Below are 15,037 nucleotides of genomic sequence, written 5' to 3' on the forward strand. Positions count from 1 at the left end.
CATTTATATCTTTAGTTTTTGTTAAAATGGAAATTCCATGCCAATTTATTCTTGACAACACCAACTACTTCCAATGGTGGGTCCTACATTTGTGGATTTACTTAGAAAGTAAAGGTCTTTACAGAATAAACTCAGGCCAAGAAACCAAACTGAAAGATGAAAGATAAGGTAGCCAAATGGGAAAATAGGCAAGATCAAGCACGTGGGTTGATAGGGATGTCTATTTCTCCAGACCTTTATATTCCATATCGCAGAACTTGATACTCCTAATGAAGCAATGAAACAGATCACTAAATTTTTTGGAATTAAAAATAAACTTAGAGTCCATCAACTCAAAAATGAGTTGCTTACATTGGACCCCAATAATTTTTCTTCCATTGAAGATTTTTTGTCCAAGTTCAAGACCCTTAGACTTCTCTTGGAAGGTGTTAAGGTTAAGAAAGAAGATGGTAACCTTATCTATTCCATTCTTACTAAGTTGGGACCAGCTTACTTTGTGTTTGTTTCCACCTTCCATTCTACAAGAGAAGCCTTCATTTCTCAAGGACAAGACTACAAGTCCCCTTCCTTTGATTCCTTTTGTGATTCTTTAATAAGAGAACAAGAAAAACTCTTACATCTTGGTCTTCTTAATCTTGAAAACTCTTCTAAGAAAGCCTTAGCTGCCCAGCAACAACCAAATTCAAATAATCCTAAGAAGGTGTATCCTAAAAAGAATGGTCCTAAAACAAACAAGGGTCCTAAGCAATTTTAGTCTCAAAATGAAAAATCATTTCAACAAAATGATAAGGCAAATAAAAACAAAGGGAAGAAGACTGATAGACATTGCCACTTTTGTAATCGAGATGGCCACTTAGAATCCAAATGCTTTAAGAAGATGGAAGCCTTGGAAGCAACAATGAAGAAGCATAACATCCATTTGGAACACTCTTCAACTTCAACTTCATCTTCAGGAATAACACTTTCTGCATGTGGTTGTCAAGCATCTTGGTCTAGATATGCATTAAATGTATCTTCTTCTTCTCATTCTCATGAGTGGCTCATTGATTCTGGAGCTTCTTATCACATGGCCAAAAACAAAGCCATGTTTTCTTCTTTAAATGATTGTAACACCAAAAATATATATGTTGGTGATGATAGATCTCTTAGTGTTGTAGGGACTGAACTGTTCATATAGACAATGGTCAATTTAATGATGTATTATGTGTTCCAACCTTATCCTGCAACCTTCTATCTGTATATTAGATAACTCATTCAGGTGAAGGTAAAATCATTGAATTTTCACCTCACGATGTTGTAATTAAGGACCTAAGAGATCTAGAAAGATTTTAGCTATTGGCATTGCTGACGATTCTACAAGGTTGTATAAGTTTAACAACTTTGGGTCATCAAATCTTCCCTCGGAATTTGTTGCTCATAATGATGAAGTGAGCAAACTTTGGCATGAGCGATTTGGTCACTTAAACTATCGCTCCCTTCAGAATCTATGTAAAGAAAATATGGTGACAGGTCTTCCAATGGTATCTTGCAGAGATGGTGTTTGTTCTGGATGTGTACTCAGAAAACATCATCGGGATAATTTTGAAAAATGTGCCTCTTGGAACGCCTCAGCCCCTTTACAGCTTGTGCATAGTGATTTATGTGGTCCACTTCCAGTTGTTTCATTCTCTGGCTACAAGTATTTCTTAACTTTCATTGATGATTTTTCCAAACGAACTTGGGTATACTTCTTAAAACTCAAGAGTGAAGTATTTAACATGTTCTTGGCCTTTGTTGAAAAACAATCTGGACATCAAATTCTTAAGTTAAGATATGATAATGGCGGAGAATATGTTAACAACAAATTCATCAACTTTTGCACCGAGAATGGAATTCAAATGCAACATATTGTTCCATATACTCCACAAAAAAATGATGTAGCTGAAAGGAAGAATCACACCTTAAATGAAATGGCTAATTGTATGCTTCAATCTAAAGGAATTAGTCTTAATTTTTGGGGCAGAAACAATTAACTGTGCAAATTACATAGTAAATTGCACTCCTACTAAGGTTTTAAAGAATATCACTCCAGAAGAGGCATGGAGCTCAATTAAACCAGACGTAAGTCACTTTCGTGTTTTGGAAGTGAAGCATGGGCCCATATTCTAGATGGGAAACATAAATCCTTAGAACCTAAGAGTGAAAAATGTATTTTTGTTGGATATTCTGAAGAGGTCAAAGGATATATACTTATTCCACTTAATTCCAAAAATTTTATCATTAGAAGAGATGTAAAGTTTGCTAAAAATATATCAGCCTACGAGCCTAGTTCGATGGATGTGCCACCTCTCTCTATCCCTTCTACTTCTGAAAATATTTCTTCTTCAGATGATGACAACGAGGATGAAAATCCCCCCCCACCTTCTTAGGATCCTCATTCAGCTCCTCAGCTTCCAAAATGGGTTTGTGCTACTCGGGATGCAACAGGTGTTCTTGTCAGTGATCCTACAGATCAACGACATACACGTTCTCAGTTTGATAGAGCCTCTTCTTTACTGGATCAAGCTTCAACGAATTATGATCTTGACACCGTTGTAGAAGATTTAGGCCATCCAGATTAGGACACAACAATGAATGAATAATATCTTTCATTATTGGAAATGATACATGGGATCTTGTTCCTCTTCCAAAGGGAAGAAAACTTGTTAGATGCAAATGGGTTTACAGAACCAAGTATGGACTAGATGGAAAAGTTGATAAACATAAAGCTCGTCTTGTTGCTAAGGTTTTTTCACAAGTTGAAAGCATTGAATATAGTGAAACCTTCTCCCTTGTTTCCAAAATGAACTCTATCCATCTTGTTCTTTCCCTTGCTGCCTCTTTCAAATGGGAAGTCCATCAGATGGATTTTAAATCTGCCTTCTTGCATGGGGACTTGCATGAAGAAATCTATATGGAAAAACCTAATGGCTTTATACAAACGGACTCCAGCCTTGTATGTCGACTTAAGAAATCCATTCATGGTCTCAAGCGAGCCCCTCGGGCTTGGTATGCCAAAATGGATAGCTTTCTTTTAGAAACTGGCTTTTCTAGGTGTCATTCTCACAATACTGTCTACACCAAGAAAGTGGGCAAGTCTCTTATCATTCTTGTTCTTTATGTTGATGATCTTATCCTTACTGGTAGTGATACCAACCTTATAAACCATGTGAAGTCCAGCCTTAAAAAGAAGTTTGAAATGACAGACTTAGGACACTTGCATTATTTTCTTTGTCTTTAAGTCTTGCAATCCAAGGAAGGTATTTCCCTTTCCTAGTCCAAGTATGCCTGTGATCTTCTATGCCATTTTCACATGGAAGACTGTAAGCTAGCCCCTTGTCCCTTTTAGTTTGGAGCCAAACTTTCAGTCACTTGTACTTCCCCTGAAGTTGATGCTACCTTATACCGTCAACTTGTAGGAAAAATTTTGTATCTGACCCATACTCGTCCTGACCTTTCCTTTGTTGTTGGCCTTATTGCTCGGTTTATGAAAAACCCACATGAAAGTCATTGGAAAGCAACTAAAAGAATACTTTGTTATGTTTGAGGTATATTTCAATTTGGGATTCATTACAGTGCAAAAGCATCTCCTCTATTGGTTGGCTTCACTGATTCTGATTGGGCTGGTGACCTTGATGATCGAAAGTCTACTGTAGGTTATGTGTTCACTCTTGGTTCAGGACCTATTACATGGGATTGCAAGAAATAAAGTGCCATTTCTCTTTCTTCAGTAGAAGCAGAGTATCGTGGTGCTGTAGAAGCTACTAAGGAAGCCCTGTGGCTTCGTCAGATCCTATCAAAGTTTGGCTTTCAGCAACAACATTCGACTACACTTTGGTGTGATAATCAAAGTGCCATTCAACTATGCAAAGATCCAGTCCAACATCAACGTAGGAAACACATTGAACTGCACATGCACTTCATTAGAAAGCTCATTCATGACCATGTTCTTGAAGTGCAATATTGTTCAACAGATGATCAAGTTTCCGACATCTTTACAAAGGCTCTCACAGAGGCGAAGTTTACTAAACTTCGATTTATGGTTGGAGTTCAGGAAGTTGTCACTAAGGGGGGATAGGCTCTAATGCCTTCTTCCTTCTCCTTTTGTGTCATATTTGTACATCCTTCAATCCTATCCCAAGTTGTTCTTAAGGGGGGATATTAGGATATTCCGACACATTGGAAATAGTTAAGTATAACTTGGTCTAGTATAGAGTTAGGTAAAGTGTGTTTCTTTACTATGTACTTTTGTAACTTACAATCCGACGGTCACGATATTTAGTGATCCGATGGTTCATTCTCTCCTCGGTATTATTGACACTTGATCCGTGGCTTAACACCCGATTGGTCCATGATCTCTATCTAAAGAGCAAGGAGGGTCATTTGTAGGGTAACCATTCATGAGAGAATATTATGTAAATTTCATTCTTTTATTAATAAATTGCCTAAAGTGGCCGCGTTGGCTCAGGTCGTGGACTGTTTCCCTCTTTGAGGGTTTTAACCACATCAACAATACTCGTGTATTGATCTGTGATTTGTTTGTGAGCGGTGACCTTTGGTGTTCTGTCTGAGGAACTTATCGTTTAAATTCCTACAGTTGACCAAGCTCTTTTGGAGGATTTTGATTATTGACTTATGGACTGGTTAGGACATCTTTGAATGTTTTTGACTATGGTAGAATTGTAGGCTTTGACTTGTTGACCTTATTTGACTTTGAGGCTCATATATTGGATATTGGTGGTTGATCTCTTGGATAGTCAAAGGATTGAATTTGACTCTTTTGTTGATGAATTGAATCATTATATCTCTCCGCTGAACATTTGATGACTAAATAAAAGAATAAAAAATTGAAAGGGTTTTCCCCCTTGTGGGGGTTTTCACTAGTCTTTAACCAAAGCTCGTGTCTCTTGCTATTGCTCTTGATTGTCTTCTATTGTAAATTACATTTACTACTCTATCTACAATTGCTATTTGTTATGGAAGATTAAATTGATTTGAAAGTGATTTCTAGTTGAATAAAGTATTAAGGTAAGTGATTGTAATAACATAGAATAGTGGAAAAATAACAATTAAAGCAAAATCATAAGCATTGGATAATTTCAAATCGATCAAGGTGTTAGTTGAAAATGAAAACGATCTAAGAATCAAATGTTTATGATCAAACAAAGGAGGTGAATATACCTCAAATGAATTTAATGAATTCTATGAGAAATATGGAATCAATAGACAATTTTTAGTTGCAAGAACTCCACAACATAATGGAGTCATGTGACATAGGTAAGTTCCCTCTGTGGACATAGGCAACCCCTCTAGCCCTAGAGTGGGTCTAGTCATTGCACAGACAATACCAATGAAAATTTCCTTAGAAAGTTGGTGTTATGAAGACCTACCTTCAATTTGATGTTCGATGAAGTCCTTGTCGCGTTGCTCCAGCTCTTGTTCTTTTAGTCACTCATACCTGAAAACAACGTGTAGAGAAACAACACAAACATAATAGAAAACAACCAGACAATCTACTTGAAGAGTCAAGGAACCTCAAACTATCGACATATAATTTAACACACAATATAGGAAACAAGCTATTAATTTGTATTAATATAAATCAAAGTAAAACTTACAATTGAGCCTTGACGTTGTAAGCCTCCTTGAAGGGTCCTATCGGTGTGTCTCCGTAAGCATTTACTTGTGAATCGTCTCCCAAGGGAACATATAACTATCTCTTCTATCCAAAAAGGTTGATACTAGAAAGCTCTCAAGCCAAATCTACTCAAACATCTCTCAAATCAAAATACAAATGAGGCTACTTCCACACTCCAATAACACTCTCTACCTCTACTCCTCTCTTAGAAACTTGAAACTATCAAATTACATCTAGCTATCATCCAGTTACATCCAAGCTAGCTGATGTTATTCATGGAGGAGATATTTATAGGAGGGAGAGGTCCCATAAGAGAATGAAGGAAGAGCTTATCTCTTAGGGAGGTTGCACAAAAGGTGGAACAACTATCCCAGAGGAGAAAGGCGAGCTCAACTGACCCAACAACCAGCCCTAGGACCGCCCATGAAGCAATTTCATCTTGAAGTTTTGACGTGTTGTTGAAAAAATTGTCAAATCTGGCTCGTTGCGGGCGCAACATAGGACAAAGCGAAGATATCGCTCGTCTAGTGTTAACTTGACCATCTTCACGAGGGGGATAACTTCGGACTCACGACGACCCAGAAACTTAGGTAAAAAGGGTATTCTTTAGGGATAATTAAATGAGACACTCTTCCTGAGATTGCAAGGAAGGTAATGACACATAATTGACAACATGAAACAACACAGATGTCAGTAACATGGATCGGCAGTATCCGGGATCAGGGAATGCAGAGTTGGTGACAAATTACTGTGTAACAGATTCCCCTTAAAGCATGAAGGCCAAGAGAGTGGGAGGGGTGAAATTCTTTACGAATCCATAATCGAAATAGAATGTCCTCACGGAGAACTTGCAGACACAAGTACAACTGATTTCTCTGATACATGAGTAAACAGTGAAAGGAAATACATGTGCATAAGGCATGGGCGCAACCACCAGAAGATAAATATAAATGGTCTGTGGTATGGACGCAACCATCCAATCAGAAAGACCACAAAAACGACTCAGGTATGGTCGCAACCATCCAATCAGAAAGACCACAAAAACGACTTAGGTATGGTCGCTGCCATCCAATCAAAAGAGTCATGTATAAATCAATCCACGCAACCTGGACTTGTGTAAGTCTAAGCCTAGGGTCTTGAATCTCAACCTAACCATTGTACAATTTCTAATATGTGAATAGATGTGTTGAAGTCAAGCACACTAGAAAATCACTTGATTACCAGCCAATGATGTGAACCTTTAACAAGAGTGAGAGAAACCACTAGTAATGTCAATGGTTCTCAAGGTACTGCTAGTACAATCCACTAAGTGTGAAAAATGGTTTGGAGTCGAACACTTGTGAAATCACTCGATCGAAGACCAATGATGCAAGCTTGTTGTCGAACGCGAAGAACTTTCCATTGAGGCATGTGTTATAGAAATTTTTGGGCACTACAAGCCCAAGCATAAATGTCCATAAACCAAGGGCTCTTAAGTCCCTAAAGGTGTTTTTCCAACCCTTAAAAGAACAAGGTCAACTGATTACAACATCTCCCAGAAGTTCTCCATGAAAAACTACTCAGAACTGGTCAAAACTGGACCATTTCACCTGCTCCATAATCAAAGTGCATTGCATCCCACCTGAATACACACAGTAGGTGCGATGCATGTTGAAAAACCCTTCTATGGGGTGCGATGGGCGAGAGTGGACAAATGGAAGGGTCAATCCGCAAGGTGGAGAAGCATGGAATCTTCCAGAAACTTCTCCTGTGACACTTGCCTCTCTGCATTCGACCAGGGATGAGTAAGAAATCATCAATCTCCAAGTGGAATCAAGAACTATCAGAGAGAGGACACTAATTAAATCTCAAAATCTGACTCATTCCCCTTGCAAACATCTATATATGGATCCCTCATCTCAGAGATCCAGAGGCTGGAATTTTGTATCTTGTAAGGAAGTGTTGTTGGTTTCTTGGTGTAACATCATAGTGTTGGGTGATCTAAGCTTTTCGTGAGGTGAAGAAGGGCTTACTTGCTGAGAGGATGATGCCGGGTCAGAATAATTGGTTGTAATCCTCTTTTATCTTTCTTGATTATCAATAAAGCTATTCAAGTTTTCCTCCACATTCTTGTATGATTGGTGATTTATGCATTTGTGTGGTCAATATACATCTGGTCCTGTATTGTTTATGATGATAGATCTATGTTCTTGGATAGTGTTATGCTGCTTTGATTCTACAGGTACTCTTTGAGGCTGGGTAGACAAGGAAACGAGTGGCAAAGACCTACCAGAAGAGAGAGGAATCGAGCAAGGAACCAAGCGCAAGACAGAGGTTGGTCTCCTTATTCTTCTCTTATCTATTTCTCATAAAGGAAAACGAAAGTAGTTTTTAGTTTGTTTGTTTCTAAGGTAGCTACCAGCCTTAGTGGGACTAGCAGCTCTGCATAGACACTAGTTTTCCTGATAACAACATGCAAGCTCCAAGGTACTAGAAAGGAGTCTCTAGATCAACTTCCTCGATAATGAGGTGAAGTCGAAAGGAAGCGACCGGTCCAAGGAGGGCCATAATGTTTCCCACATCATTGATGTGAGACAAAGGAACAAGATGATTGTGAAGGAGACATAGAAACTGAGGAAGGTATGTAAGGCTACAAACTACAGAAGGATTAAGCTCTTAAACATATCGGCGACACAACTCTGGAATTTGGCATCATTTTGGTACCAAGGGATCAAAGGCCATGACGATGCAACAGGGATCAGATGGAATGAGGGAATAACCCAAAACTTGGAAGGCCAATGATAAAATGAGGATATACCAACCTGACACAAAGCAGAAAGAGTGTCGATGTCCAAGAGCGACAAGCTACCACAATAACTAATATGATCAACATAATGTTTCCAAATTTTCCCCACCATTTCTGGCAAGCACTCCAATTATTTTTGAAACACAATCTTGAAGGGGATAGCATATGCTTGTAATGTAAGTTCATCCTTCGGACAAATCTGACCTAGTGAGTTTTAATGAGCCATAGGAAGGAGAAGCTCGATCTCGTCATGGTGACAAGTTCAATGTCATCAGGGTGTAATGAGTCCGACATAGGTAAAACTCGGAGTCTTTTTCATGTTTAGAGAGTTTGAAAAAGACACGGAAAAGAAAACTCCAAAGGTCCCTTTTCGTAAATTTGTCCCTCGAACCTGAAAAGGTAGAAAATAATCTCCAAGGGAACCCATTGACCATGAAATATCAACATATACATTTTTCGTAAATAATCTATCCCAGCCCGAAAAAGGGGTAAATGTATACTGGGTAGATGACGCTTCGCAACCTTTAACGAGTTCAAAGCAACAAGAGCTCGATGATCTTTTCGGTTTTAAAGGGTCAGAAAAGAGATGAAAGTAGACCTCCCATTGTTATTCTCTTTAACGAGTCAAAAAAGGAAAATGTTATGAAACCAACTCAAGAAAAGATAGAAAAGATAGATCAATGCCTTAGAATTCAGCCTCTTCGAGGGGGCAACCTCCTTTACATTACATAAATGAACAATTCTTCAATGATTCAAATGACAAAACCTCCTTTCTATATATAGGAGTCTAAGGAGTCACAATATAATCCAGCCGACCTAACAATAATATAAAGCCACAAAAATAACAATAGAGGGATTCTATGGGGCACAGTAATAACAATATGGGGCAATAGGGGCACAACAATATTAATAAGGGGTATAACTACAATAGTAATGGGGTAATCACTAGTATTATAGGGACCCAACATGCTCCTCTCCTTCAAAAAAGTGTTGTCCTCAACGCTTGAGTAGTTCTGGATACTTCTGCATAAAATTCTCATCCTCCCATGTGGAATCTTCAGCGGATAAGTTCTTCCACTTGATAAGATACTCTGAAATTGATCGATTTCGTAGCTGTCGAGTTCTTGTTTCTATGACTGCTTCCGGTTCTAATATAATTTTTCCTTCCTCGTCAAGTTCTGGCAATATTGTTTGAACTGGGAGCTTGTCGCCTATAACCTTCTTTAAACATGAAACATGGAAAACTGGGTGCAATCGAGAAGCTGCAGGAAGCTCCAATTTGTATGCCATAGTACCAATCTTTTGCAACACCTTGTATGGACCATAATACTTTGGTGATAATTTATTATCCTTCTTAGCTTGCTTGAGGGACATTTTCTTATATGGTTGTAGCCGTAGGAATACCCAATCACCTACATCAAAACTTCTTTCACTGCGATGTTGATCTGCCTGTTGTTTCATTCTATTCTGTGCCAACACGAGGTTATCCTTTAGGAGTTGGAGGACTTGTTGTTGATGTTTGATGTGATGTTCCACTGCCTGAACCTTAGAATTTTCTCTTAAATATGATGTGATGGATGGTGGTTGATACCCATAAAGTGCCATAAATGGGGTCATTTTTGTTGCTGTATGGAAGGAAGTGTTATACCACCATTCAGCCAGAGGCAACCATTTGACCCATTGTGTCTGTTTATCAGATACAAACAACGAAGATATACTTCCAAACATTTGTTTACTATCTTAGTTTGCCCATCAGATTGAGGATGATAAGATGAGCTAACTGAGTACCAAGACAAGAAAATAATTCTGTCCAAAAATTTCCAGTGAAAATGGGATCTCTGTCACTTACAATAATCTTTGGGTTTCCATGTAGCTTTTGAATTGTTTCCATAAATGCAGTAGAAACTAGTGGCTTTAAATGGATGTGATAATGCACAAAAGCGTGCATACTTGGTAAGTCTGTCAACTACCACCATGATGATACTCTTTCCCTCAGACTTGGGTAAACCTGTGATGAAATCCATTGAAACCTCCTCCCAACATTGGCTTGGAATGGATAAAGGTTGTAATAGACCCGGTGTCTTAATTGTTTCAACTTTATTTTGTTGGAAAACCAAACATTCCGCCACAAACTTTTGAATATCTGATTTAAGGCCATCCCAAAAAAATTCCTTCTTAACCCTGTGGTAAGTTTTTAAAAATCCTGAGTGCCCTCCTAAGGGAGAAGTGTGCAATTCCATAAGAATCTTTTGTTTTAGCTGGGAATTCTTACAGAGGTATAAGCGATCTTTGTACCATAACGAATCATTTTGCCAGCTAAATGTATCAGACATACTGGAATCTTGTTGTAACTTTCGAATAAGTGCCCACACTTCTTCGTCATTCTTCCATTCCTCCTTTGCTTCATTTATCCAATCTGGTTGAATAATAGAAATGGCACACAACAATGCTTCCACATCCTCATCCTTTCTTGAGAGTGCATCTGCCACCACATTTTGCTTCCCTTTTTTGTAGATGATTTCAAAGTCATAACCCAACATCTTTGTGACCCACTTTTGTTGCTCTTCAGAGGATAATCTTTGTTCTAAAAAGTATTTAAGGCTATCATGATCAGTTTTTACCTTGAAGTGTCTTCCCATTAGGTAGGGTCGCCATTTCTTAAGTGCATGGAGTATTGCCAACATTTCCTTTCATCTTGCATTAGAACAGCACCAATTCCATTTCCTGAAGCATCACATTCCACAATAAAGGTTTTTGTGAAGTCCGGTGTAGCTAAGACCGGTGCTTGGCACATTGCCTCTTTAAGATGTTCAAAGGCCTTTGTTGCTTCTGGAGTCCATGAAAATGCATCTTTCTTCAATAATGTTGTTAGAGGTGCTGCTATTCTCCCATAATTCTTAACAAACTTGCGATAATACCCTGTCAACCCTAGAAATCCTCGCAGATGCTTTATGGATGTGGGGATTTTCCATTCCTTAATGGCTTTAATTTTGCTAGGGTCTACCTTAACTCCTTCATGAGATACAATATGACCCAGATATTCCACCTCCTGGACTCCAAAGAAACATTTGGATCTTTTTGCATATAATTGTTTCTCCTCCAATAGTTGTAGCACCCTGTCAACATGTTCAACATGATCCTTCCAAGACTTGTTGTAGATTAGTATATCATCAAAAAATACTAACACAAATTTTCTAAGGAATGGTTTGAAAATTGAATTCATCAATCCTTGAAATGTTGAAGGTGCATTGGTAAGGCCAAAAGGCATGACCAAAATTTCATAATGACCCTCATGAGTTCTAAATGCTGTTTTCAGAATGTCTTCAGTCTTCATTCTGATTTGATGATATCCTGAACGAAGATCCAACTTGGTGAAGTAAATTGATCCATGCAATTCATCCAGTAATTCATCAATGACAGGAATGGGGAACTTATCTTTAATAGTGAGCTTGTTGAGCTCCCTATAATCCGGACACATGTGCCATGATCCATCCTTCTTGTGCACCAATACTACTGGAGCAGAGAAAGAACTTTGACTCGGTTGAATTATACCAGCCTCTAGCATTTCTGCAACCATACGTTCAATTTCACTCTTTTGGACATAGGGATATCTGTACGGCTTGATGTTTGGAGGAACACTTCCTAGAATCAGATGAATAGCATGATCATGATCACGCATAGGTGGGAGAACTTTGGGAGTCTCAAATACCTTGGAATGATTGTCCAAGACTTTTTGGAGATCTGGAGAAATAGATGATTCTGATGTGGAAACATCTAGTGAACATAATTGTGCAATTACACCTCTTTGCTCCTTTTTTAGAAGCTTTGTCATACCATTAGAGCTGATTATCTTTCCTGGTTTCCCTGCAATACCCCTTAATTCAACTTCCTTTCCTTCCGTAGAAAATTTGATGAAAAGTTCTTGAAAATTAAAAGCTATTGTACCCAAGGATTGTAGCCATTGGACTCCTAGTACAACATCAACACCTCCCATTGGAATGGAAAGCATTGGGCTAGTCAATACATATTCTCCCATGGATAGCTTGATATTATGGCACTTTCCAGAGCAATTTATTGTTCCTCCATTTGCAATCATCACTTGACACTCTGGTTCTGGATATAGGAAGCAATTCAATTCTTTTGCTACCTTACAATGAATAAAATTGTGGGTGCTTCCTGAATCAATCAACACTATTACCTTTTTCTTCTTGATTTGTCCTTCTATCTTGATGGTTTGAGGAGTGGTAATTCCCGCCAATGCATTACAAGATATGGTGGATTTATTTTTTCTTCATCTAGGCTTTGTTCCTGGAGTATATCCTCTTCTTTTGACCTTTCTTTCTCCTTTTCTTCTTCCTCTTCACAATCTATGTAGAATAATTTCTTCTCAGCACACTTATGACCTTTAGTGTATTTGCTATCACAACTGTAACAAAGCCCTTTTGCTCTTTTTTCTTCCAATTGTTGTGGTGTCAACCTTATAGGTTGTGGAAGACTAGGGGCAACAACACTTCCGTCTTTATAGTTGTGAGTGGTATGCTTCCTGGTTGCCATAATTTTGCTTTCCATTTTTCTTGCTAACTTGAATGCCTTTTCTAATGAATCAGGTTCCCAAAGACGAACATCATGTTGGATATTATCCTTTAAAGACCCTATGAACACATCAATCCTATGCTCCTCTGGAATATCTTTTACCCTTATGTTCAATTTTTGGAACTCCTCAATGTGCTCCATTATTGAACCCTTTTGTTTGAGACTTATCAATTGGCTAAAAAAGTGTTGCTTTTTGTATCCTCATAATGTGCTATCAATTCTTCCGTAAAAATTGCCCAAGTGATAAATTGTTTACGAGAGCAAAGCCATTGATACCATACAAACTGATTTGGTTCCAAATATAAAGTTTCCATCCGTACCTTTTGTGTGTTTTGCACATTATTGAGATCGAAGAATTGCTCCATTTGTAATATCCATGTGGCGGGATCCTTGCCATCAAACCTCCTCATATCGATTTTTGGAATATGGTGGGTCTTCGATCCAACATTAGAGTCTATGGAATCATGATTAACATTTCTTTTGTTGTCATCATGAGTTTCCTTTACTACCCTTTCACCATTAGTGACCATTTCTTGTAGCAACTTATTCATATTTATCTTCAATTCGTCCATGTCTGTCTTCAGATCTATCTTCAAATCGTCCATCTTAGCTTCTACGCCTTTCTTTAAACTATCCATCTTAGCTTCTACATATTTCTTTAAACCATCCATCTTAGATTCTGTTCCTTTTTGTGCAAGTGACAATTGTTGCACTTGGTCTCGTAATTTTGATATATCATGTTGCATTTCTTCCTCTTCTTCATGGGTCATGCTAGAGCTTTCAGGTTGCCTACTAGGTGTTTGCATTTTCTTTCCTCGGGGCATCAATTACCAATAATAATGCTTTACTATGCCCTTTGAATTCCTTCAAACTAATTTTTCAAACCAATCTTATGCAAAAGTTTAAAAAAAACTACACACCTTTTTCCACTTTGTAGGAGCCTGATATTGAATCTGATGTATCTCTATAATTTCGGATCATCTAGTTCTGAATTTGTGAACTACAGTATCCCTCTGTGTCCTCTTTCCAATTCCACAAGTCTGACCCAAATTGGATTCTCCAAGGAAAAGTTATGTGAAATCTCCCACAGTGACTTGATTATAGACTAGTTCAGTAGAGCGAACTTGTACGACGTGCCACGAGTCACTGTTTTGACCTTTGGATCTGAAAAATTCATAAAAGAAACTACAGTCAGTCCTCTTTCTGTACCTTCTTATGAAATTTCAATCTGATCCCCAGAGAGAAAGTTATGACGATTTTCCCCAGGTCACCTGTTTGGAATGTAATTCAGGAGTCTGCAAAACTACCAACTTCCTCAGATCATATCTCTGCAAATATAGCGTGAAAAGCTCTGAAATTCGGACCCGAGGTTCAGCGTGATTTCTTCTCAAATGGGTTTTTTTTCAACTTCTGAAACGTCGCAGAACAAAAGTTATAGCGAAAATTCCACGATGACTTGTTTGGAGCAGCAAAACCTTAGAATTCAAAGCTCTGATACCAAATGTTATGAAACCAGCTCAAGAAAAGATAGAAAAGATAGATCAACGCCTTAGAATTCAGCCTCTTCGATTGGGAAACCTCCTTTACATTACATAAATGAACAATTCTTCGATGATTCAAATGACAAAACCTCCTTTCTATATATAGGAGTCTAAGGAGTCACAATATAATCCAGCCGACCTAACAATAATATAAAGCCACAAAAATAACAATAGAGGGATTCTATGGGGCACACTAATAACAATATGGGGGCAATAGGGGCACAGTAATAACAATATGGGGGCAATAGGGGCACAACAATATTAATAAGGGGTATAACTAAAATATTAATGGGGTAATCACTAGTATTATAGGGACCCAACCGAAAAATACTCGGCAAGCTTTTCATTTTTTACGAGTCAGAAAAGAGCTTGAAGGTGACTGATCCTGGAGGAACGATTGGTATAAAGGGTAGCAACTGGTTCCAGCAATGGTGGAACTGCTCAAAACATGTAATGGGCAAG

This window comes from Pinus tabuliformis, chromosome 2_1 (assembly GCF_031772625.1).
Source record: "Pinus tabuliformis cultivar Carrire ecotype Pingquan chromosome 2_1, CPIR1, whole genome shotgun sequence".
NCBI lineage: Eukaryota > Viridiplantae > Streptophyta > Pinopsida > Pinales > Pinaceae > Pinus > Pinus tabuliformis.